This window comes from Lissotriton vulgaris, chromosome 3_1 (genome assembly GCF_964263255.1).
Source record: "Lissotriton vulgaris chromosome 3_1, aLisVul1.2, whole genome shotgun sequence".
In the NCBI taxonomy this organism is placed as follows: domain Eukaryota; kingdom Metazoa; phylum Chordata; class Amphibia; order Caudata; family Salamandridae; genus Lissotriton; species Lissotriton vulgaris.
Window position 1 is genome coordinate 855,462,925 of NC_141689.1, and position 24,376 is coordinate 855,487,300.

The 24,376-nt window shown below is 47.2% G+C and overlaps 1 protein-coding gene and 1 non-coding gene across 2 annotated transcripts in view; one reads left to right on the forward strand and one right to left on the reverse strand.

Moving 5' to 3' along the window:
* The window catches only part of LOC147727119 (protein FAM240B-like), a 179,463-nt gene that overhangs the window by 60,080 nt on the left and 95,007 nt on the right, over window positions 1-24,376 (forward strand). The gene's annotated exons all lie outside the window — the stretch shown is intronic.
* LOC147727120 (small nucleolar RNA snR60/Z15/Z230/Z193/J17) lies at window positions 866-949 on the reverse strand. Its single transcript, XR_015309622.1, has one exon. It is a non-coding gene; the product is annotated as a small nucleolar RNA snR60/Z15/Z230/Z193/J17 (small nucleolar RNA).

The window sequence follows — 24,376 nt, forward strand, 5'->3', positions numbered from 1 at the left end:
GGGAAAAAGACACGGACAGCGGGAGGGGAGCACCCCTGGGAGTTGGTGGGCTTGCTTTGGCCTGTCTCCAACGAGAGAGCCTGCTGTCACTTGGGAGCAGGCCTTGGGTTAGAGGGATCCCTCAGAGGCTGCAGCGCCTTTTGTAAAGTGATCTCCAAACACATTCCCAAAACCCCAAACAGGAGGTGAGGAAGGACCAGGGCACCAGAGCGAACAGGCAAGGCCCAAGCTAGTTAGAGGGGCTTTAAGGGGAAACAGAGGCCCGGACTGGGATTTGAAGCGCTGAAATCCTGATCACAGTTCACCAAAACAACCACTCGACTCGACTTTTAACATGCTGTCAAAAGCAGAGAGGGGCAACACCGGATAAAAAATACCAGAGAGCTTCAAAGAGCAAGCAAAAAATGGCATTCCAAGGACACCACAATTTTCTTCCATTTTATTATAAAATAAAAAGGTTATTTCCCTTGGGGATATCCAGGGCCCAGATGGATGAGTTGGTGCGTTCTGAGCTTTTAACATCGTTTGAAGGTTATTCAATAATGAGTTACATATCTTCTCATTTAAAAAGCTTTTTTTTTCTCTTTATGAAATACTCCAATACTTACTAAAGCATTTTTTGTTAAACCTTTCAATTGAAGCCGCTGTATATCCCTTCTTCCATTTCTTGGAATTTAGTGAACGATGTCATAATAATATATATCGCATCTTGCAATTTTCAGGTTAAGTTTAGTGTGCTATAAATTGTTTTGGGATAGTCTGAATGTTCATATTAGGTTTCTTGCTTTTGCCACCTAAGCATTTGAGGAAAGAAGACAATAAGCGGGCATTTTGAACAGGTGACCCCAAAGTACCAAAAAACGATTGCATACATCAGATAGGAGCGAAAGACAAGAGCTCTTATTCACCACTGTTCATCTGCTGAACTATGTGATCATCATGATATCGATCTCGGCGCAGACCCATCGCGTGCTACTATTATACAGTACACACTAACAGTACTACATGCCGGGCACCCTCTAAGAAACACAAAGGAATCCTGCCTGAGAAGTCGTTTAACTAGGGCAGGGGCTAGCACGCAGCACATGCCCTCGAGCGATTTATGAAGTTTCATGCAAAGCTCTCTGGTGATAAACGTGTACTTCTGATAGTGTGACTTGGCTAAAAACGATTAAGTAAAATTACATCCCTTTCATCAACAAAATAACCATATCAATCTAGTGAGGAAAACAAACTGACACGAGAATTTAAACACCTTCAACCACCACTTACCAGCTTCATCCGGGCACGTCCTGTTTCTCCAGCGCCACGTCCATTGGCAGCCCACTGAAATGTAATCAGCTTGTTCTCGGTCACCTCAGACCCAGTGCAATTTCCAGCAAATGTGGTCCTGCAATTATGAAAGCAGTATTTTAGTGAGCACGTTATCTACGGGTACATTTCCATGCCAGTCAGCCCTGTGCACTTTCAGCTCCAAGTGTACCTTGTTACGACACATTCCCGAGTTGCAGCAGCACTCTGCATTCAAGATACCAGTTGCGATGCTGAGATCCTGTGCGGGCAGGACACAGACAGCGGGAGGGGGCGGGAAAAAAGACGGCGGGAACCGGGCGGGACACGGACAGCGGGAGGGGGCGGCAGGTGTCTGGGCACCCAGAGGTGTCGTGTCCTGGTGCGATCCAGCAACATTTCTTTGAAGACAAGGCTAGAAATGGCAGTTCAGAGGGTCAGACTAAGATTGAGCTCATTCACCTAATTAAAAGTGAAGTGCTAATCAAGAAAATAATGGCCCTAGTTAGCATGGTGAATAAATTGATCTAAAACACGCTCACCATGTTTTTCGCCTTGTATATGTCAGTAGTGATCATGTGGCCATTCTTCAGGACCTCAGGAAAAAAACTTCACTACATTGTGACTGAATTCAATTTGTGTAATGGTGATCAGTCATGCAAAAGTGACTCTACAAACAACACTCGAGACCACATACCCCCACTTCACCAGATGGCTGAGAAAAATATTTCTGGCAAAGCCCCCCTTAGTGGGCATTGCAGCGCCGGCATGATGAGGAGCTAGCCCAATGATGAAGCATAATACACATCCGGTGTGTGAGGGCCCGTGTTCCTATTGGAGCACATTCCTCTCCCTGGATCTCTAATCCCTCTCACATTTCTTACCTTGTGGAACTGCACACCCCTTCTACCAATAACATAGTAAGAGTATTCTATCTTCACCGGCTAACCCATCCACCAGACATCATATAACTGCGCTGCGGTCGTCCATTGTTTTACAGTGTCTAGTCGCGTCGCGTGGAGTCCTTGGGTCCCGAGCAGTAGAATAGGCAATGATAAGCTCACCGGGGCTTTTGAGGCACCAGATTAAGATAGAGTTGCAGCATGAAAAACAAAGTTGCATACATTTGAACAAAAACTTAGTTTGTACAATGTGGGCCCACAAAATTAAATATACAGGAAGATCCTGTGACCTAATAATGACCTTAGTTTGAAGGACAGTGACAGTGTTATATTAGAGTGTTAGATCTGTCAGCCTTAGGGTGTCCTCCCCCGACCGTTTTGCCTGCTTGCCGTCTCTTTTTACGGATTCTTTTTGTTGGCCATAGGACTCTGCTGACCAGTGCTAAAGTGCATTTATTTTTCCCCGCAGTAATTGTGCGCAGGACAATTTACAAAAAAAATAAACTACTGTGAGGTGCAGATTGGAAAGTCCCCCATTGGGCTCTGTTCTATTGCATATACTTTCCCCCAAAAACAGTGATTATGTAACCGCGGTTACAAGACTTAGGGTGTGGTACAAAAGTGAATAACGAAGGCTGTGAGCGGGAAATGAGGGTAAGTGAGGGAATAGGTACGAGAGATTAGCACTCCAGCTGCCCATGCCCCTTGAGTCCCTCGGACTCGCCCCCCCCCCATCTTCCCGGATTACTGTGACCCTTGCCCCGTTTCACATACCACGGGGGCCGCAATTCTCCTGAGCTACGGCGGCGTTACAACGTCCTCCGGGAGTGACCACCACTCTTCCGTCCACTCCTCCTGCTCAACACCGGCTCTCTCCGCACGTCATTGGGGTGCCTCGTCTGCTTCTCGTCCTCGCTCCTCGATGAGCTCATCTGCTTCACGTCCTTGTTCCTCATTTGGCTCGTCCTCGTTCCTCGGGAGTGCTCCGGTCTGTTCCCTCCGTCTCCCGAGTCCTGAACACGCACACCTCAGCGTCCTGCAATTATGGTCGGCGTTCAAGATACCAGTTGCGATGAGATCCTGTGCGGGCGGGACAGGACCAGCGGGAGGGGGCGGGAAAAAAGACGGCGGGAACCAGACAGCGGGAGGGGGCGGCAAAAAAGACGGCTACCACTGAATGATTTATTTAGCGGGAGGGGGGCGGGAAGAAAGACAGACAGCGGGAGGGGGGTGGGAAAAAGAATACAACAGCACAGCGGCCGACCTAATCAGCGGGAGGAGGGCGGGAACAAACACGGACAGTGGGAGGGGGGCGGGAAAAAGACCACGGCAGGAAAAGAATACAACGGCCGACCGATTCAGCGGGAGGAGGGCGGAAACAGAGACGGACAGCGGGAGGGGGGGCGGGAAAAAGACAGCGGGAAACGAGGACAGCAGCCTACCTCATCACAAGAAGACTTAAAATGGCGGCCACAAGCTTTTGAAATTTTTTCGGAATTGGGGGCGTATTTTGCTGTTCTGAGTGACGGACGACGTCACTGTCTAAAGAACAGCAAAAATGACGCCCCCAAATCCGAAAAAGACGGGGCTTCTTTGGAGGGATGGCTCTCTCCTCCAATGGCTGGCCTCCATTTAGGAAGCCAGCCAATGGAGAAAGAGCAAAAAGAGGGAGGGATAAATGCAGCACTCTAAGAATCATTAAATCTCCGACTTCCGGTTTCTGCCTTCGGCAGAACCGATAGTCCTCGACCTAAAAAGGAATACCAATCCAAACAAATCAAATATGCATACCAAACAGCAAGGTTACCATCGAAAGGAAGTAAAAATGGGTGAGGTAATAACAGGTACATCGCGAACTTATGATTAGCAAACAAAATGAGCAATTTGCCTGAACAATCAACAACAATGAAACATGCTCACATAGGGAAAGTAGTGATAAAGTTTAGGAGTTACTGCATACAGAGGTTATTCAAGGCAGGGGTGATACAGTTTATGTATTCCAGATACTGAGCTAGTTGATTTAGCATTATCAACAAGTAGAACTTAGAAAGTGTTTGTGAAGAGGGTACTGAACAACATACATGGTAGGGCTTCATTACAGATGATGGCTACTCCACTACCGTTTTATCCAGGATATTGTCCAAACCCTAAGAGAGAAGTCTCCTGAGTTGGCAGTGGTAGTTCTGCAGTGCACCACAACACCTTTGAATGTTGAGTAGGTTATCAGGGCAGATCCATCTATGCTTAGGTTTGTGAGTTTTGTGTCTAATGGTGTTGGGAATGGGGAGAGAATTGGAGCAACACATATGCAGGTGGAGTAGGGTCTGTTCGGGGCCACAGTTGGAGTACTATTGGCGGGAGATTCCATGTCTGAAGTAAGGCAGTGGGCAGAGGTAATGCGAGGGGTGGTTGAGCACGAAGAGCTACATTTTTGTGGGTTGTAAAACAAGGTCAGTGAAGGATGTAGGTAGGAAGCACCAAGAGACAATGCATCTGTCCTACAAAGACGTACGCCTGTGACTCATAGGCTACCTCTCGACATCTGGAATGGGTCCGTATCCTACTGAGCCACGTAAAGGATTCTTTCTTTTTTGCCAGCTGTTTATAAAGACCTACATTTTCCCACAAGTTTCATCACTTTCTTTGCTTACATCATAGAAGAGTTCTTTTACGGCTGCCTTGAAAGGAACACTCCAATTCCTGTGAGAAGCTATATGCAAAAAGCTGTTGTGACCTTTTCGAACTGTTGTTTGCTAAAACAATCAGCTATATTCCATTTCCAAATAATCCGTTCCTAAAATTCAAAGGATTTGTGAAGTTTGGCAAGCTTAGAAGTGCAAAAAAAGTCAAGTAATTCAACAGATTTGCCTCAGATCCCAGATTTTCAATTTACAAATGGTTTAGCCTCCCTTCCAAAATAGTCCTTGACACTTGACATTCCAAGTGGCTGGAGCTATGTGTGTGTGTATTATTAACAACCAGCACATTGTAAACTTATTGTTTCTGGCTCTAGTTATCTGATGTTATTGGACTTGGGGAAATTTGCATCTAAACCACACTTCCGGATGCGGTTACGCGTCTTCTGACACTATGGGGCAGATTTACAAGCCCCTTGCACCACTTTTGCGTCACTTTTAACATGGGAAAAGTGACACTAAGGGCTTGTAAATCTGCCCCTATGTTTTTACCCTTCTAATTAAAGGGGGAAGCTGGTGGCAAAACAGCACAGCTGAAGAGGACCTAGTGCTAAGCTTGCTTGGAACAATGCCCTCGTCAATCTTGTAGGGTCACATTTTTCACCAACTTGGTAATAGAACTACCGTCCGTTTTGGGAAAGACAAGGTGGGAACTTCCCTAGCTGCTTCTGCAGGAAAGACAAGCAGCAGATACGTAAATGTGTTCAAGTCAAAGCCAGCTATGTGTTCACATATGCTCGCTGAACCAATTAAAGGTATCATTTTATTCGGTGGCAAAAATGCAAATAATGTCTGATTTTGTCAAGCTAGTTTTCGAAATGTCAGTAAAGGTACATATTATTTTCCAATTCCAACATCACTAAACAAACAGACCAATGAATGCTTGCTATGTGCATAGCACATTTCTGAAGCTATAGTTCAGAATTTACACTTGATGAAACAATGTATTCTGACATGCCTGAATGACAATAGTAATCATTGCTTCATTGGATTTTGCATTACCGAGTTTGGGTAAGGTTTGTGTACAATTTATTGTCTGGCCAAATTTAAAGAAACGGTTTGTATTAGTACAATGTATTGGGTTGGCAAAAGAAGCCAGAATCACCAAAACCGTAGCAATAATAATGAAGAAGAGTGTAACTTTGAGTGTTCAGGGATAAGAATGTTGGCTCTGCAACAGAAGCAGGCTGGATTTAGGACTCCTTCGTGATGACATGTGCAGGCTGGTGTGCTCCACAGAAGCATGCAAGGCTTTTCAAGTAGCTGCCTTGTAAATCCCACAATCCCCCCGCAGACCTAAGCCTGGCTCCCATTCCTGCCATAGCTTTGACTGTCTGAAATGGTACTTCAGTCCCTGGTGACAATCTTGCTAAAGAACAACAATAGCACATTTGCACAGATAATCATCTGAAAAAAAGCTAATGGAATTCAGAACACCAAAGCCTTTGCAAAGAGCCTGCTAACTCAGTGCTAACTCATGCTGAGAACAGCAGGATGGGGTATTTGCGTGTCTGGCTTAACTATAACTATACTAACATTACCTTCGATATTGTGAATAAATAAGCAATTGTTATTGCACTCGTAGATCCAGAAGCATGAATGTAGTGTCAGATGTACAGCAAATGGCTACTCTCTGATGACACGTTTCAAGATAGGCATACATGTTTTTGTTTCTTTGTTTATTGTTTTTTTTTTTTTTACAAATAAAGTAACATTTTATCCAACACCCACTCACTCCCAAAAATGCATTGCCCTACATTCTATGCTTCAATACAAATACATGCCCAATCCGTTACTGTATACATTAAATAATTTTTAATTTGGAGCAGTGCATCACATAGAGTTTGCACATCACTCTCCGCAGCCTCACCGAGCGGTAAAACGATCCCAATATATGTGGGTTGTCTATGTTCACTTTTAGAAGGAGTATGTGCTTTGGTAATTTAGACTATCCTTTTCCCTTCCCCTTTGGGGATTATGTTATGATGTGCCGATATTCAATAATGTCCTCTGTCGTGCATCGAAGCCACCTGACTGCTGAGTGTCAGTAAGAAAACTTTATTTGGTTAATTACAACCTTAAAAGTATACCCTATACATAAAATTACTGTTAAAACTTGAACAAGATCATATTAAAAACATGGCATTTGTACTTCCCGTAAAATAGTACATTCCTTCGTACTAAATACAAAAATACCCCTAGGGGTAATTAAGTCAGGTAATTTCCATCAGCATCAAATCAATTCCAAAGGATCCAAATCACAACGTTAACCTTTACATGTACAGGCTCATCCTCCCCCCATGAGCGCCGCCTAAGGTATTTACTCTGAACACTTTAGAAACAACTTGACTTTACACAAAAATTTCCCCATAGCACAAGCAATATCTAGATACCTCATTTCAGCTATAAGGCTAGCAGCTTGCATCCTATTTCTGATCCTGTATTTTTTAAAAATCAGACATAAAATTTCTTTTCGTAAATCTAAAAACATCATACAATCTAGTAAAATGTGTACAATATCGCAGTGGGTACCCAACCCGCAAGTACAGGTTCCATTATTATTCAACATAAAATTTTTGGCTTCCTTGTTCCCATAGCAGGGGTTTATCCCCATTCGCACTTTTAGGACCTCACGTCTTAGGCGGTAGCTGGGCAATCTGTCTAAATAGGGGTACTGTTGGTTAAGTTCCCAGGCCAGGGTCATATATGACACCGAAACTTTCTGCGAGAGATACTCTCTATCATATGTGTGGGACGTCTCGGCTCCCAATGACCTCAATTCCTTCCTAGCTATATGTGGATGACTCAGTTCCGGGCATAGTTTTAAACCCAACACACCATAGGCTTCACTTAGTGCGGCTCTTGTTTCTTTCGCCCAGGTCAGTTCGCTAGCGACAATTTCACTTTTACACCACTGTGAAATTTTTAAGTGCTCTCCAGACCCTAGGCGCTGCCAAAAGCGGATTAGTGCCATACAGGCAGTTACTGCCCAGGAGGTAATTCCCAGCTCCAGTCTTGCAGCATGTACCATAGAAGATTTAGGCAAAGAGAACAGGTTTTTTAAAATATTTCCCTCCTCTTTATCCCACCCTTTTTTCCCACTTAAATAGAGCACTTCTGCCCCGTACAGGAATTGGGGGGGGACCATTGCTAGGTAGGCTTTTATGACCGGCCTATCTGAATTTTCCCCGTACACACTATTAAATCTTTTTAGCCCCTTCACAGAGGCAGATGCCCTCATTTTGAGAGCCTCCAGATGGGTATACCATTTAAGGTCACTCTTAAACCAGATTCCCAGGTATCTGTATTCGTTCACCCTTTCGAGTGGCTTTGTATCCAGGTACCACCGGAAGCTAGTTTTATTCCTACCGAAGCATAAAATTTTAGTTTTATCCATGTTCACTGTTAACTTTTTATTCCGGCAGTATTCATTGAACATGTTTAATTTCCTCTGGAGGCCTATCTGTGTCAGGTCCATAATCACTAAATCGTCCGCGTATAGTAGGCACGAAACATGATTTCCTCCCAATTTTGGACTCGCCCCTTTAACCTCACTTAGTTTTGCTGGTAGGTCGGCCAAAAACAGAGAAAAAAGCAGTGGGGCGAGTACGCAACCCTGCCTCAAGCCATTTCCAATCTGGATCTTCCCAGTCAATCCACCCTCCTCGTCCAAGATTATCTGGGCCCAGTTTTCTGTGTGTAAGGCTTTTATAATGGCCAAAAGGTCTCCGTGTAGATTATATCCTTCCAAGGTTGCCCATAACTGCTCCCTACCCACAAGATCGAAAGCCGCGCGGAAGTCCACAAAACAGCAGAATAAATTACCCCTCTGTTCTATCGACTTCCGCGCGATGGCCCAGAGAGCAAAGCAGTGGTCCACCGTCGAATGCCCTTCTTTGAACCCACCCTGTTCTGGGGGTACTAACTGGTTATCCTCTGCCCAATCCTTTAGCAGGCCTAGGATTACCTTGGAGAATACCTTTTCCCCAATATCGAGGAGATTTATTAGGCGGTAATTTTTTGGGGAATTTACATCACCTTTTTTATGAACCGGTCTAATGATTGCCCCTTTCCAACTTTCTGGCATGATACCAGTCTTTAATATCCCCTGAAACATATTTGAAAAAAACTCAGCCCACCATTCTGAGTTAGTTTTTATGATAATTGCTGGTAAATTGTCTGGTCCGGCCGCTCGGGTTAGGTTTAAGCCAGCTATTACATTCCTAATATTTCCTGAGGTGAAATGCACTAGTATGTCATCCCTCACTTCTGGCCAGCTTGATGAGATTATTTCCCCTTTGCTCGGCCACATACCATATATTTCCCCTAGGTAGGCTACCCACTTGACCTCTGGGACGGAGCACAGCATGGATCCCGCCACCTCACCCGTGCATTCCTTAATCAGCTTCCAGAATCCTTTAACATTTTTTTCTTCAATAGTCTCGAGTGGACTCTGGCATGTCGTGTGTTGGTTGCTAGGGGTGCAGCAGGTCCCATATGTCCCTCTCTCTGCTATTTGGCGGGATCATAAGGTAATGTGTATCGAATTGTTCGTTACAACATGATAGCTCACATAGTCATGCTTGTATCAATGGTGTGTGGTCCTTCCCACAGGTACAAACAGTTCTTAGCAAAAAGTAGTGAAAGGGTTGTATACCTGTGCATCTAGAGTCGTCCCTAAGCTTTCAACCATAGATCACGAGAGGGGTGCAATATATGCTGTCTAGAAAATTAAAATGTAAAAGTGAAGACATCCATTGGGAGTAAGGGCTCAAACCTCGGTATGTCAATTTCTTGGCCCTCACAGTCTCTTTAATATCAGCCTCCCATGTTAGCCTAGCATTTGGCATTATTATCAGGGCCTCCTACTGCATTGCAGTGTGCAGTCTGGTACCAGTTTTTTGCCAGAATGTGCTGTAAGAAGGGTTGTCAAAGTTCTGCACTTATGAGGTTCCCGTGGGTAGGATTGGTAATGTCCTTTGCAGAGTGTTTGCACACGCAAATACAGAAAAGTATCAATGACAGAAGCCCCCTCCCTATTCATCATCTGTGTAGTTTCTAAAAAGTAACCATTGGGGGGCCGTGTCCAAGATGGTAGACAGATAGGACATGCCTCCTTGTCCCTCCGTCACCACCGCTGACTAAGCCTTGCCACCTGCTCTTCCCACCACTCAGAAGGACCCAAGTGGTGTTCCCATCTGCATTTGGGCCAGCCTAACACTGTGAGGTGCCATTGGAACAGTGGGAATAATCTCCTGGAGCGGGATTCAAGGGTGAGGCGGTCGAGGTGAAAGCCATTTGGAGAGCAGCAAAATGGCAGTTAAGGGTGTCTGGGGCACGGTGAGTATAGGGCCTGATTACTAATGCAGATGGTGGCATGGGTCCTGTGTGACCACAACCCTGATTGGAGGGCCTCCAGGGTGATTTCCTGTATTTGACTTTCAGGGTAATGAGGGCGAACAGTCAGTTTCTCACAGAGGTGGTGTGGCACGTAGAAACTCAGAAATCAACCAGACACAATACGAAATTTTCTAGCTATCGCGACAAGAATTTTAGATTCTATCAAGGACACGGAGGCGAGGATTATGCTTTCTCATTTCTTTACTGCACAAACAGCAGCCAATGAAAAGTAAACTACAATGGTAAAAAACAACATTTCCCATGAGGCTTTGAACCACGCCTCCAATAACAGTAACCAATCACAGTAGTAACAAGCATATAAAGTATAGAGACACTAATCTGGCCTCCTCTTTCTTTGCGCGAACAGTCTAGTCACAGTGATCAAAAGTCTTTAACTCTCAACGGAGAGAACAGTTCCTTTGGACTTCTCAACGGAGAAGAGATCCAAAACCACGAGGAAGCATCCTCCAACAGGAAGGGGCAGCAGCACAATCTACAGAAGGCAATTAACTCTTGTTGGAGTCCTTTCCTGAAACAGAAAAAGAAGTTTGAGAAAAGGAGCTCAACTACTACATTTCTCACAGGGTGGGTACAAAGTTGTTAAACAACATCATTTCAAACAACTTTACAGTTACATAACTGTCCCAACGGGTGGGATAATCCTCGCTTCCGTGTCCTTAATAGAATCTAAAATTCTTGTCGCGATAGCTAGAAAATGTTGTATTTTATGGCAGGACCGGAAGCTTCTGATTATGCTGGTTCAAAGCTCATCAATCAAAGCTCATCAATCACAGCATCATAAACATGAGGAATAGGTTTATAATAAAACACTTTAAACATTGAGTTCAAAGACCAATCAGCCGCTTTTAGGATATCCTACAAGCGGGAACCTAATAAATAGGCTTTAGAAGCCATCGCACCTCTCGCTGAATGAGCACCATAAGCCGAGATATCAATGCCAGCCTCCGACATGATCCATCTAACTCATCTGGCTAAAGTAGCCGCAGCGACTGGTTTGAAGGGCTTCTGAACAGAGATTAGCAACTGTCCTAAAGGGTCAACCCTTTGTGCAATAGTACGCTCTTCATAACATTTGAGACACTGCAACACACATAGCTTGCTGTTATGTGGAAAAGCTGGATACTAAACTGAGCGTGACATGGTCTTAGTTCGGCGTGTAATAACAAAGGAGACACCCTGAGGAGAAAACATCCTACCATCCAAATCTAACGCTCTAACATCTGAAACTCTGCGACATGAAATGAGGCACAATAGCATAGTGAGCTTGGCAGAGAGCTGTTTAAAGACAATTCACCATTATTGGGCCAGGTTTCCAACAAATTAAGCACTTTTGTAACATCCCACATTGTGGAATACCTGGGCCGAGGAGGATTGGCCACATGCACACCTTTAAGCAACTTACAAACCAAGGGATGCATCCCCACAGAATTACCGTCGATGTGGTCGTGACCAGCAGAAATGGCAGACCTGAAATTATTAACCGACCTGTATGCCAGGCCTGAAGCTGCACGTTCAGACAGAAAATTTAGCACATCAGTCACGTTTGATCCCACGGGATCCACCTGCTTTGAAAGGCACCAACCCACCCACTTCTTCCAAGATGCAGAGTATCGTTTCTGGGTGGAAGGAGCCCACGCTTGTTGCATAAAGCCGGAAGCTTCTCGTGAAAGGCCTGCAAGGCATTCGTGTCTCCGGAGAGCGTCCACACCATTAAGGTCAACTGGTTCTGCAGGATTAAGGGATGGCACGCTCCCACTGGGTCCTGCAGAAGCGTCAGGAAGACTGGGAGCCGGAAGGGGAGATCCACAGATAACTCCAACAGTGTGGTGAAACCACGACTGAGTCGACCAGAACGGAGTCACCAACACTATTGTCGCCCTCTGCCGGTGTATCAACGCCGCCACTCTCGGAATCAGAGCAAACGGCGGAAATGCATAATTCCTCCGCTGCCCCCAATGGTGAAGGAACGCGTCCGTCCCCATCGCCATTGGGTCCGGTCTCCAACTGTAAAATAGGGGGAGATGGGCATTGAGGCGAGAGGCAAACAGGTCTACCTGACAGGGGCCTCACATAGTCATGATCTGAGAGAACAACGATGGATGAAGTCTCCAATCGCTGAAGTCTCAGAGAAATCGGGAATTCCAATCCGCCACTTGATTAAATTTCCCCGGAAGGTATTCCGCCACTACAGAGATCTTGCAATCCAGGCAAAAGTGCCAAAATTCCTTCGTTATGTGTACTAGCATTCGGGACTTTGTCCCCCCTAAGCGGTTGATGTATCTCACCGCTGAGACATTGTCCATCCGGAGGAGTATACAACAATTGCTCTTCAGTGGTGAGACAGACCTGATGGCAAAGGACCCTGCCAACAACTCTAGACAGTTTATGTGTAGTGAGAGTTCGTCTGCTGACCATCGTCCTCCTGTGGTATAATCTCCACAGCGAGCGCCCCAACCCCATTGACTGGCGTCCGATTCGACCACCACATTCGGGGCTGCGCCGAAGATTGCTCGGCCATTCCAGGCTGACATGTGCTCCAGCCACCACTGGAGTTCCTCCCGGGCCTCGGGGGAAAGAGGGATTAGGTGGTCGTAGTGAAATTTCCTCTGTAAATAAAAGATTTTCAGTCTCTGCAGGGCCCTGTAGTCTAAGGGGCCGGGAAAAATGGCTTGGATCAACGAGGCCAGAAGGCCCCCAATCCGCGCCAGCACACGCAAGGAAATCTTCTCCTTGGTCAAGGTGGATGTTATTTCCCTCTTGATGGACCTGATCTTGTGAAGGGGAAGGAGCAGTTGAGCTGAAACAGAGTCTATCAGGAAACCCAGGAACTCCATCTGCTGATTCGGTATCATCAACGATTTCTTGGTATTGATCACGAATCCCAGATTCTGCAGGAGGGACGTCGTCCACTCCAAGTGAGTGAGAAGAAGGGACCGGTCCGGGGCCAGAATGAGCATGTCGTCTAGGTAAACAATGAGACGCACTCCCATCTCTCGAAGGCGAGAGATCACAGGTTTGAGAAGCTTGGTGAACACCCAGGGGCTGAAGACAGACTGAAGGGAAGCACCTTGTAATGATACCAACGCCCTTTTCAAGGGAACTGTAAATATTTTTGATGAGATGGGCAGATGGGGACTGTCAAATAGGCATCTTTTAAGTCTAATCGCACCATCCAGTCGCTCTCTAACAGAAGGTCTCGCAAAAGATGGATGCCCTCCGTCTTGAAGCGGTGATACGTTACAAAGGGATTGAAGTCTCTCAAATTTAAGACAAGGCGTTGACCGCCTCCTTTCTTTTGAACTAGAAAGACGTTGCTGCAGAAGCCTTCTGGAATGAAGGGTCCTACCGCAATAGCCCTTTTCGTCAAAAGTTCTTCCAGCTCTGAGTTGATAAAACTCAGTTGCAGATGGGAAAAAAGGAGAGGCGGAGGCGGAAAGGGTTGCAGGGGGCATTCTAGCATCTCTATTATGTAGCCCTGGACGGTCTGTAGGACCCAAGCATCCGCTGTGAGACTCGTCCAATTCCTTACAAAATGACGCAACCTTCCCCCTAGAGGGACCAAAGGACACATTTGACTTACCGGAGGACTGATTGTCGAAGTTTTTGTAACCTCTGTTGACCCCTCGATTATAGCGGCCCCTGAAGCCGCGGGATCTTGACGGGTAGAAGCCAGCTTGATCAGGTTCCTGCGTGTACCCTCTGCCCCGTCTGGGGGCGTAACCTCATTGAGGACTGGTATTCGAGTAGCGGCCGGTTGAGCGTCCTCTGCCACGACTGGCCCTATTAGAGACCTGCTGCAACACTCTCTTCAAGGAGGCTTGAGACTCATCCAAGGACGCAAAGGTATTGACAAATTTGGCAATGTCTTTTACAAAGTTGTCCCCAAACAACTGTCCTTCCGCCAAAGGACCCGGCTCTGATGAAGCCAATTCAACCAACTAGGGGTCAAACCGGAGTAAGACCGACTTTCGTCTCTCAGAAGCTAGAGCGCAGTTGGCGTTGCCCAACCTGCAGATGGCTCGTTGGGCCCAACCCGCGAGCACTTCAGGGTGGATGGCATCACCCGTCTCCTGAGCCTGGAGGGCCAGCTCCAGTATCTTGGCCAAAGGCCCCGAAAGGTCAAGGACCTTATCCTGGCACACTCTGAGCGCGCGATCAATCCCTTTCTTGGGGTCTTTCTTGTATTTTTTGAGGAAAGTAGTCATGGAAGGGTCAATGTCTGGGGTAACGGCCACCTTGTGGGCCAAATCGGGACGGGGGCATTCAGACTTTAGGCGGGCTCTCACCTCCTTGTCAAAACCTTTGCGGAGGTGGGTTTCCATATATGCCGCTACAGCCGGGGGAGGGACTCAGTCAGAGGACCTGGGATGTACAATGTCAGAAGGGTCAAAAGAGAAGGGGGAAGGAGTAACAGGGGAAGCATGCTTGCGTTTCCTATTGCGCTTGTGTGGGGCAGCGTCAGAGGAGTCAGAACCGGTGTCAGTGCCAGTGGTGGTAGTATCTGGGGGGGGAGAAGGAGGAGGACGAGACGGCAAGGTGTTGTCACCAGTAGAGGATTCCTTTGCTTTATATAGCTTACCATAGGATTGGGCGTGGGGCCATGCCGAGTCACCAGCAACTTTTTTAGGGGCAGGGGGGGCGGGACTGGTCGTGCTTAGGCAGAGGAAGAGGCTTACCAGGGACCAAAAGCTCCAGTTTTTTGGCTAAGGGAAGTAGGGCTGAGGAAAGGGCTTTATCAAGTTTAGCGTCCAGCTTTTTATCAATCATGTCCTCCATGGACTCCTCCTCGTAGTACTCATCTTGGCCCTGGTAGTCACACGCAGCACCCTCCTCATCGCAGTACTCTGAATCTGCCATATTCACAAGGAATTGAAATTCCACTCAAAGTCCCCAGAGGGAAGCACAATTGCCAGCCCAGGCAAGGGCGTCAAGTAGGGGAAGTGCCAGGCACAGGAGCCGGAAATACCAAGAATAATTTAACTCAGGCGTAAAAGTCCAATTCTAGGACTAATGGAGGGAAAAAACAGCCTTTATCTGGTGTAGAAAAAAGGTTGCCAAAAATTGTCCCACTTCCCAATCACTGGGAAGTCAGGGGTTAATGCTGCCAAGCTCCGATTCAGTTATTGAGGATAAACGCTGCTTAATTAATGCAAAAACGGCCCTCGGCTCCTGACCAACTGCGTGTAACCCCCCTTCAGCCGGGGGCAGAGCGTCTTGCAGGCACAATGGGTGAGGCGCCCGCGCACGATGACGTGCGCGAATCACCGCCGGCGCACGCCGGGCGTCAGGCGAGCTCTGGCGTGAGCCTCCTTCCCAGAGGGGGGGCCAAGTCCCTCCGTGCCGCGGACCGTGAGAGAACGCGGCCGCGTGAGAAGCAGCGATCGGGAAAAACGGGGGCCTAGCAGCACTACACGCGCTCAAAGAAACTAATTAACTGACGCGGAGCGGGCCAGAGAAGCGCCGCTCCGAAGTCGGGAGAGAGAGGGAAGCCGCAGCGGCAAGCAAGCAGTCAGAGCAGAAGCCGATAACCTGCAATCAAGGTTAGACTATGCAAAACACACCAAATACAAATGGCAATAATCAGTAAATAACGCGCTGGCGCTAATCATAACATGGGGCCTGCCTGGAGGCAGAATAAGCATATAATGTAAAGAGCACTTATCTGGGATGCGGAGCAGCAAAGAAAGAGGAGGCCAGATTAGTGTCTCTATACTTTATATGCTTGTTACTACTGTGATTGGTTACTGTTATTGGAGGCGTGGTTCAAAGCCTCATGGGAAATGTTGTTTTTTACCATTTAGTTTACTTTTCATTGGCTGCTGTTTGTGCAGTAAAGAAATGAGAAAGCATAATCAGAAGCCTCCGGTCCTGCCATAGAATCACATAATGTCCACCCCAGTGCTTGTCGTTTATGGAAAACAAAAATACTTTTATTTATACAGGATTGTCAGAAATTGCATTCTAACAGTGAGGCATTGCACATCCGCCTCTTTCCCGGTAGTCAAACTCCCTCTCGGTATGGTTGAGGTCCCACTATTAATCTTTCCACTACTCGAAGCGGGTAGCTAGAAAAGTAAAATAACCCCTACTTTGAACCATACCTCAAATCAAACTGTGAACACAAAGGCAAACCAGACCCTCCTTAGAAGAGTTCCATTCAAATTTTCTTTCTTCCTCCTACTAAACATCTATCCATCCATGCTTTTACCTTTCCATCTATCCATCCATCCAGCTATTCATCTGTTCTTACCATCTTCCCATCCACTCATCCATCCAACTATGCCTTCTTCATCAATCCATCCTTTCTCTGTTTCATATATACATTAATTTTTTCACCTATTACTATATCCATGTAGCTATCCATCTTTCCACCCATCAATCATTTCTCTCTTTCTTGCAACATTTTTTCACCAATCTGTCAATGCTTTTATTTTTCTTTATTTAGTTTATTTTGAAAGTTTTCTATAGTGCGAATATGTCCACCAAGGGTATCAGAGCGCTTTACAGTTTATACATCAAGAGGAATACAAACAATCAAAACAGAACCAACAAAGCGAAAAATACACAATCATGTAAAGCCAAGGCATTCTCATGACCCTGGAAGCTGGGCCACAGATCTGTGACTGTGACCTCAAAATTCTATGGAATAGCCAGTCAGAGGCAGAAATTTCTTCATCAAGAGCACTTTGACTTCCTTTTTGAAGAGGACAATGGAAGGATTCACCCTGACTTCAGGGGGGAGGGCGTTCTAAATGTTCAATGCCATATCTGAGAAGGCTCGATTGTAGGGTTTTTTTTTCTTGAATTTTTGTGGTTTGAGCAATAAGGTGCTGGCACTTCTAGAGGCTATCGATCCACACGAGAGCTTCAGTTTCTGAACGAGGTACAGTGGGGTATCGAAGTGAACGGCTTTGTGTGCCATGCGTGCAATTTTTAACTGTATCCGAGCTTCATATGGAAGCCCTGCACAGACTTCAGATGGTCCAGCACGCGGCCGCCAGACCGGTACTCAGATGGCCGAGGAAATCATCGGCCTCTGCTGCACTGGAAACCCTGCACTGGCTCCCAATTCATAAGCGCATTCTGTTTAAGGTTCTGACTATTATCTATAGGGCTTTTCATCATCAGGGTCCGCTGTATCTGCACAAATATTTTACGCAATACCATCCATCTTGGGAACTTAGGTCAACCACAGCCAACTTGCTCACTGTCCCCAAATTCAGGCTGGCGACAAAGGGAGGTAAATCCTTGGCAGTGATTGGGGCAAAGGCCTGGAACAAGCTACCTCACCAGCTCCGTGAGATCAATACTGAGCAAAGATTCAGAAAATCTCTAAAAACGTGGATCTATACCTTGTCAGACGCAGGATGCAAAGCACTAATATAAATCTCACTTCTAGTAGAGACAGTCTAGACATTATCATTTGTTGGATTTTCTTCTAGTGGCGACAGTATAGCCGCATACATCTGCTGGCAGATATGGAGTTTAAGCGCCAAGATGCTCCTTGGAGTGGTAGTGCGCTATATAAATGTCGTATCACATCACACATCACACTTCACATTTCTCCAAGAGCTTTGCCAACATGGGGATGTTAGAGATTGGACGTAAGTTATGAAGGTCCGTGGGATCAGCAGATGGTTTCTTTAGAATCGGGGTAACTTGACCCGATTTTAAGCAATCAGGAAGAGCACCCTGCTGAAGTTATGCATTGACGATCCTAGTCCAAAGTGGAAGTAAGGAGGTTTTAACTTCAGAGAAGAGGTTCAATGGCAGGGGTCGTTTTAGTGATTAGAAGGTTTCAGAGTAGCCAGCGTTTTGCGTATAGTGCTTTCATCCAAGGTTTGGAAATTGCTCTAAGATGTGTTGTTTTTGGGGAGATAAGGCTGCACAGGGACAGTGACATTCAACCATGTGGGCAGAAGGGCGCTCAGCGGAGTGATAGACAGTTGTTCAAGGCCAGAGCGTCAATCAGCTTCGATCTTAGTGGTCTTATCTGTGAAGAAGTCAGCGAATTCATCGCAGTTCGGCAGTTACCCTCGACCCAGTGCCAATAGATTAGGATTAATGTTAGGTTGGGACTTGATGAGTTCAAACTGTGTTTTGGGTTGTGTTTTTGCTTGCTCCAGTTGATTTCGGAAGAAGGCGGCCTTTGAGCAACTGATGTGTTTTTTGTAGATGCTTCTTAGGGATCTCAGATGATAGAGATGATCAAGGGAGGGATAGGATTGCCACAATCTTTGCACAAATCTTAAATTCCTTCTTTCAGAATTAAGACTATCATTGAACCAAGGTTTGGAGAGTTTGGAGGACAGTCTTTTAAGCTGTGGTGGCATAACCAAGTCTAAAACATTGGCCATTGAGCGGTTATAATGGGCCGTAAGGTCATGGACATGTTCATAGGAGGGGGCAGGATGATATCGCAGAGCGCATTCAGGTCGTGCGAGTTGATATTCCGTAGACATCTTTTTAGTTGTTTACGGTTCTTTGGCTGGGCTCCACTAGCTCCTACCGACTCCCGGATGAGGAAGGTGATGCGGTAGTGGTCTGTCCAATGACATGGAAGGATCGAATCCAGAAGGATGGAATTGGGCTTACCAATGACAAGATCTAAGGTAGCTCCTCTAATATGAGTAATGCTGTCACTGATTTGGATCAGGTTGGAAGGATTTAAGGTTATTGACCACCACATCATTCACATCATTCCAATGAAGGTTGAAATCTCCCAGGAAGATCTGAGTGGCTTAGAAATCTGCATTAGCCGAGATAATGTCCATGATCTGTTCTGTGAAGAGATGGTTGTTGCAAGGCCGGTGGTAGAACATGTGCAGTTTGCATGGGTGATCATTGCTACCAGCCACTTCAATGCATAGGTATTCACAAGACGGCAGGAGGTCAGATTGTAGTGCTTTCACTGTTAGATTGCTCCTTTGTAAAGAGGTGATGCCTCCACCTTTCTGCTTGCTCTGTCCAACCGAATGATATCATGGTTGGGAGCCAGGATGGGGGCAGCTGAGTTGTTTAGCCAGGATTTGGTCAGCATTGCAAGGTCCAAGACCTGCTCAAGGATGAGGTTGGCAATCTCCGCAGCATGTTTAACTGTCAATCTACAGTTTAGGAGCACGAATTTGAGCTTTGTGTTGGTGTTAGTTCGTGCAGATAGTGTGGTTGTGACTTTTGTGAGGTTGTTCTCATTTAAAGCTCAGGTGTTTAGCCTAGGTTCCCTGAAGGGATCAGTGGGGATGGATTCAATTTGTTGCAAGTTAGTTATGGTGGAGGAATGTGCTGGATCATATGAAGGTAGGATAGAATGAATATCACTATCCGACAGGGAGGCTCTACATCTGAAGGGCCGTGAAGGGCTGTTAGGATAAGGAGCGGAAGGCCAACTATGGGGAGAGTGGGTAATGTAGGACAGTGAACGACAATTTGCAGGGGAGGTTGGGAGCCAGGTACACACTTTAGATGGTAGTGAGCAGAAAAGGTGATTGGTCATAGTGGAACAGCTTAGCCTGGAGTTAGCAACCAGTTCTGTGGAGATATGTAATAGGCTACGTACCTCTGACTTAAATTGTAGGAGGCAACGTGAGATCTCAATATGTCTGTCTTCCACTGAGGTGTGGGAATGGGATTGGGAGGCTAGGTTCAGGGGACCCTGCTGTGGTAGAGAGCTAGTGGGAGAGGGGGACAGTAGGGCAGGCGGCGAATGTATGAATGTATGGCCATTAAAGCCTGGAACAGCATGCCCAAACACCTGAGACAACAGACCCTTGAGAAACCTTTCAGAAAACTTCTAAAGACTTGGATCTTTAACCTCCCCGACGACTGGACTAAAGCTGCCATCTAACCTCCTTCTACCTCCTCGACTGAGCCTTTCAGGAATCTCAGCCCCATGATGCTCCCTCCGGAGCGAACGCTTGCGCTTTAGAAATACCCCCTCAAATATCAAAATATCAAATATGTGCTCAGAGGGAAGGAACTCCAGAAATTGGAGCTAGGTGTTAGGAGGGTTGGGTAGGATAGGGGAAGAAGGGTAAGATGGATATTGACCACTAGACGCCCAAGGGAGCCGGCTGAGATTACGGGAAGGGCTGGGGGAAGGGTTCATGGGGAGAATCAGGCCAAAGATGTGAGACGTGGAGCTAGGGGGAGTAGAGCTAGCAATCCTTGAGAAAGGGGGGAGCAAGCCAACTAGTATGCTGACTATACTTTCACGGTTCATTGCCATCGGCCATTGAAGGAGAATTGTTCTTAGGGGTAAAGGTAGTTAAAAGGGGGCCCTTCGGAGCTAAGGTAGGGTCAGAAGATGGTGCTAGAGGGGTATGGGGTAGATTTTGGGGAGGCTGGGGGACCGTAGGGGGGCCGACAATGACTCATGACTCATACATTCACTTATCAATCCTTTCAATCTTCAGTCCATCCTTTCACCATTTCTCTATTCTTCCTTTCACTCTTCCAGCCATCGTTTTACCCTTCCACTCGGTCCATCTTTTCACCCTCCCTTTGATACACCATTTCTTCCTTTCACCCTTCCATCCTACCTTTCACTGTTTCTTTCTTCTTCTCGTTCATGTTTTCTTCCTTTTTTTAACCCTACCTTCTTCCACCCTTTCTTTATTTGCCTATACTCATCCCTTTTTTCCTCATCCTTACTTTCACGTTCCTCCTTTATCTCTCACTAACTCTTTCCATTTTCCTCTCTCTGTTCCCTATTGTCATATTTTCTCTTTTTGTTTTCTTCACTGTGCATGTCAACCCAGGGACACAGTCCTCTATCATATTATTTCCCTAAGAGTGTTATTTATGAGCATTTGTCTGCAAACCTGCAGAAACACAAGGTTCATAAATATTGTTTTAGAGGGAGTGATTTATTCAGTCAATGGGGCCCAGTGGCACCCCCGCTTATGTTGCCAAAGTGGGGTGTTCTCTATGCCACTGCACTACTCTAGCTTAGGCAAGGACGGAGCTCAAAGGCAGATACTCAAAACGTCCTCTTGAGTTCTATGAGCAACCCAGTTTAATATCTATGTGGTTCATTGATGTTCAATACAGAAAAAACATGAATGGAATTATACCAAGCTTGACATTTAAGCAGAACTTGATGAGCCTTTGCCTGGTATGTTGTAAATCTGTTTAGAAGTTTTAGAGAAATTAGCATTTCAAAGTGTTCTTTCTGGGCATTAAGAGGTTACATTTTTGTGTTATCTAGACTATTAATTTTGGGAACCACACGTGGATTCACAAATCTGCTTGGGATTCACGAATCCAGTTAAAAAAATAAAGGCACATTATTGGACAAAATAGCCTTTTCTCCATTTGTACATTACAGAGTCACTGATCCCAAATCTGCTGCACTATGATTAGCTGGATGTCATAGAAAAGGTTTTGTGGCAGCTACCATTGCCCAGCATAGTGCAAAGAGCACCATGCTAGTAAAAATGGAGATAAAACAGAAGTAAATGGTCAGGGTGAGTTTACTATGACCCCCAGGGTGATGTGGGGGTTGGGGGACTGAAAGGTGCCTCCATTATATTAAAATAATGTAGAACATTATTTTTATCACACAGTTTGCAAATCCTAGATCTTCCCAGGCTCCTGTATACCTTCTTCGTGTTTCAGGATTCACAAATCTGGAATTGATGGACTTTTCTCACCCGCTGCAGGTTGGGTGCAAGGTCCTTGCTGCAGGTCAATGCCAGAAATGGAATATGATAAAAAATAAGCTGAAATTCACTGGAAGAAAACAAAGGTTAAGGTAAAGTGATGGTTAGCTTTGCTAGTTAGATAAAACTCTGACATTTTATTGAAACGCTTCAGATGACATTATTGATGACATCATGAACTATCAATCAATCATCAATCATAGCATTTGTATAGCGCGCTACTCACCCGGAAGGGTCTCAAGGCGCTAGGGGGGGAGGGGTCTGTTACTGCTCGAAGAGCCAGGTCTTGAGTTGTTTCCTGAAGGAGAGATGGCCCTGGGTCAGCCGAAGGTGGATGGGGAGGGAGTTCCAAGTCTTGGCTGCCAGGTAGGAAAAGGATCTTCCTCCAGCGGTGGCTCTGCGGATGCTTGGTACGGTGGGGAGGGCGAGGCTGGTTGATCGTAGCTGGCGGGTGGGCGTGTAGAAGGTCAGGCGGTTGTTGAGGTACTTTGGGCCCAGGTCGTGGAGTGCCTTGTATGCGTGGGTGAGGAGCCTGAACGTGATCCTCTTGCTGACGGGGAGCCTGTGCAGGTCTCTCAGGTGGCCGGATATGTGGCTGTGTCGGGGGATGTCTAGGACGAGTCCTGCGGAGGCGTTCTGGATGCGTTGGAGTCTTTTCTGAAGTTTGGCTGTGGTTCCGGCGTAGAGGGAATTCCCGTAGTCCAGTCGGCTGTTGACGAGCGCCTGGGTGACCGTCTTCCTGGTTTCGGTGGGGATCCATCTGAAGATCTTACGGAGCAAGCGCAGGGTGCTGAAGCATGATGATGAGACGGCGTTGACTTGTCTGGTCATCGAGAGGGAGGAGTCCAGGATGAAACCCAGGTTACGTGCGTGTTCCGTTGGCTTGGGAGTGGTGCCCAGGGCAGGGGGCCACCAGGAGTCGTCCCAGGCGGAGGGCGATGATCCCAGGATGAGGACTTCCGTCTTGTCTGAGTTCAGTTTCAGGCGGCTGTTCTTCATCCATTCGGTGACATCTTTCATCCCTTTCTGGAGGCTGGTTCTGGCGGTGGCGGGTCGTTGGTGAGGGAGAGGATCAGCTGGGTGTCATCGGCGTAGGAGATGATGTTGAGGTTGTGTTGGCGTGCGATGGCTGCGAGGGGGCTCATGTAGACGTTGAAGAGGGTTGGGCTGAGTGATGATCCTTGTGGTACGCCACAGATGACTTCGGTGGCCTCGGATCTGAACGGGGGAGGCGGACTCTCTGAGTTCTTCCGGCGAGGAACGAGATGATCCACTTCAGTGCCTTCTTTTGGATCCCGATTTTGCTGAGGCACTGTACTAGGGTGCGGTGGCAGACAGTGTTGAACGCTGCGGAGAGGTCCAGGAGGATGAGGGCCGCTGTTTCCCCGTTGTCGAGCAGGGATCTGAGGTCATCATTGGCTGCGATCAGTGCGGTCTCGGTGCTGTGGTTGGCTCGAAAACCGGACTGCAAGGGGTCGAGGGATCCGTTCGTCTTGAGGAAGGCGGCGAGCTGTCTGTTGACGGTCTTCTCGATGACTTTGGCAGGAAAAGGGAGGAGCGAGATGGGGCGGAAGTTCTTGAGGTCGGTGGGGTCCGCTGTTGGTTTCTTCAGGAGGGCGCTGAGCTCGGCGTGCTTTCAGCTCTCCGGGAAGGTGGCGGTGTGGAAGGAGGTATTGATGATGTCCCGGAGTTGGGGTACGATGATGGAGTCGGCCTTGTTGAAGACATGGTGGGGTGAGTGGTCGGTTGGTGATCTGGAGTGGATGGTGTTCATCGTGCGGGTGGTGTCTTCGGTGCTGACCGGGGTCCAGACGTAGAGGGTGGTGGTGGTGGGGCGCTGGTTCGGTGGTTGGGTGCGCTGTTGGTGCGCCGAAGCTGTTGTGTATGTCGGCGATCTTGCGATGGAAGAACGAGGCGAGTGAGTCGCAGAGGTCTTGTGAAGGAGTGATGTTGGTGTTTCCGGCGCTGGGGTTGGAGAGCTCTTTGACGATGCTGAAGAGTTCCTTGCTGTTGTGGGCGTTTTTGTCCAGTCTTTCTTTGAATGCTGTCTTCTTGGTGGTGCGGATCAGCTGGTGGTGCTTGCGGGTTGCTTGCTTGAGGGCGGTCATGTTGTCTGTGGTCTGGTTGTGGCGCCAGGCTTTCTCGAGGGTGCGGCAGTTCTTCTTGGAGTCCTTGAGTTCGTCGGTGAACCAGGGGGCTTTCTTGCTGTCGGGTCTGCTGGGAGGGTTCTTCAGTGGTGCGAGGTCGTCGGCGCATGCGGTTAGCCACTGTGTGAGGTTGCTGGCTGCTTCGTTGGGGTCCAATGTGCTGGTGGAAGGGTTCTGTCTGAGAGAGGTGGTGAGCTGCTCGGCGGTGATCTTGCTCCAGCTCCGGCGAGGAACCTGTTGCGGGTGGTGGTGGGTCGTGG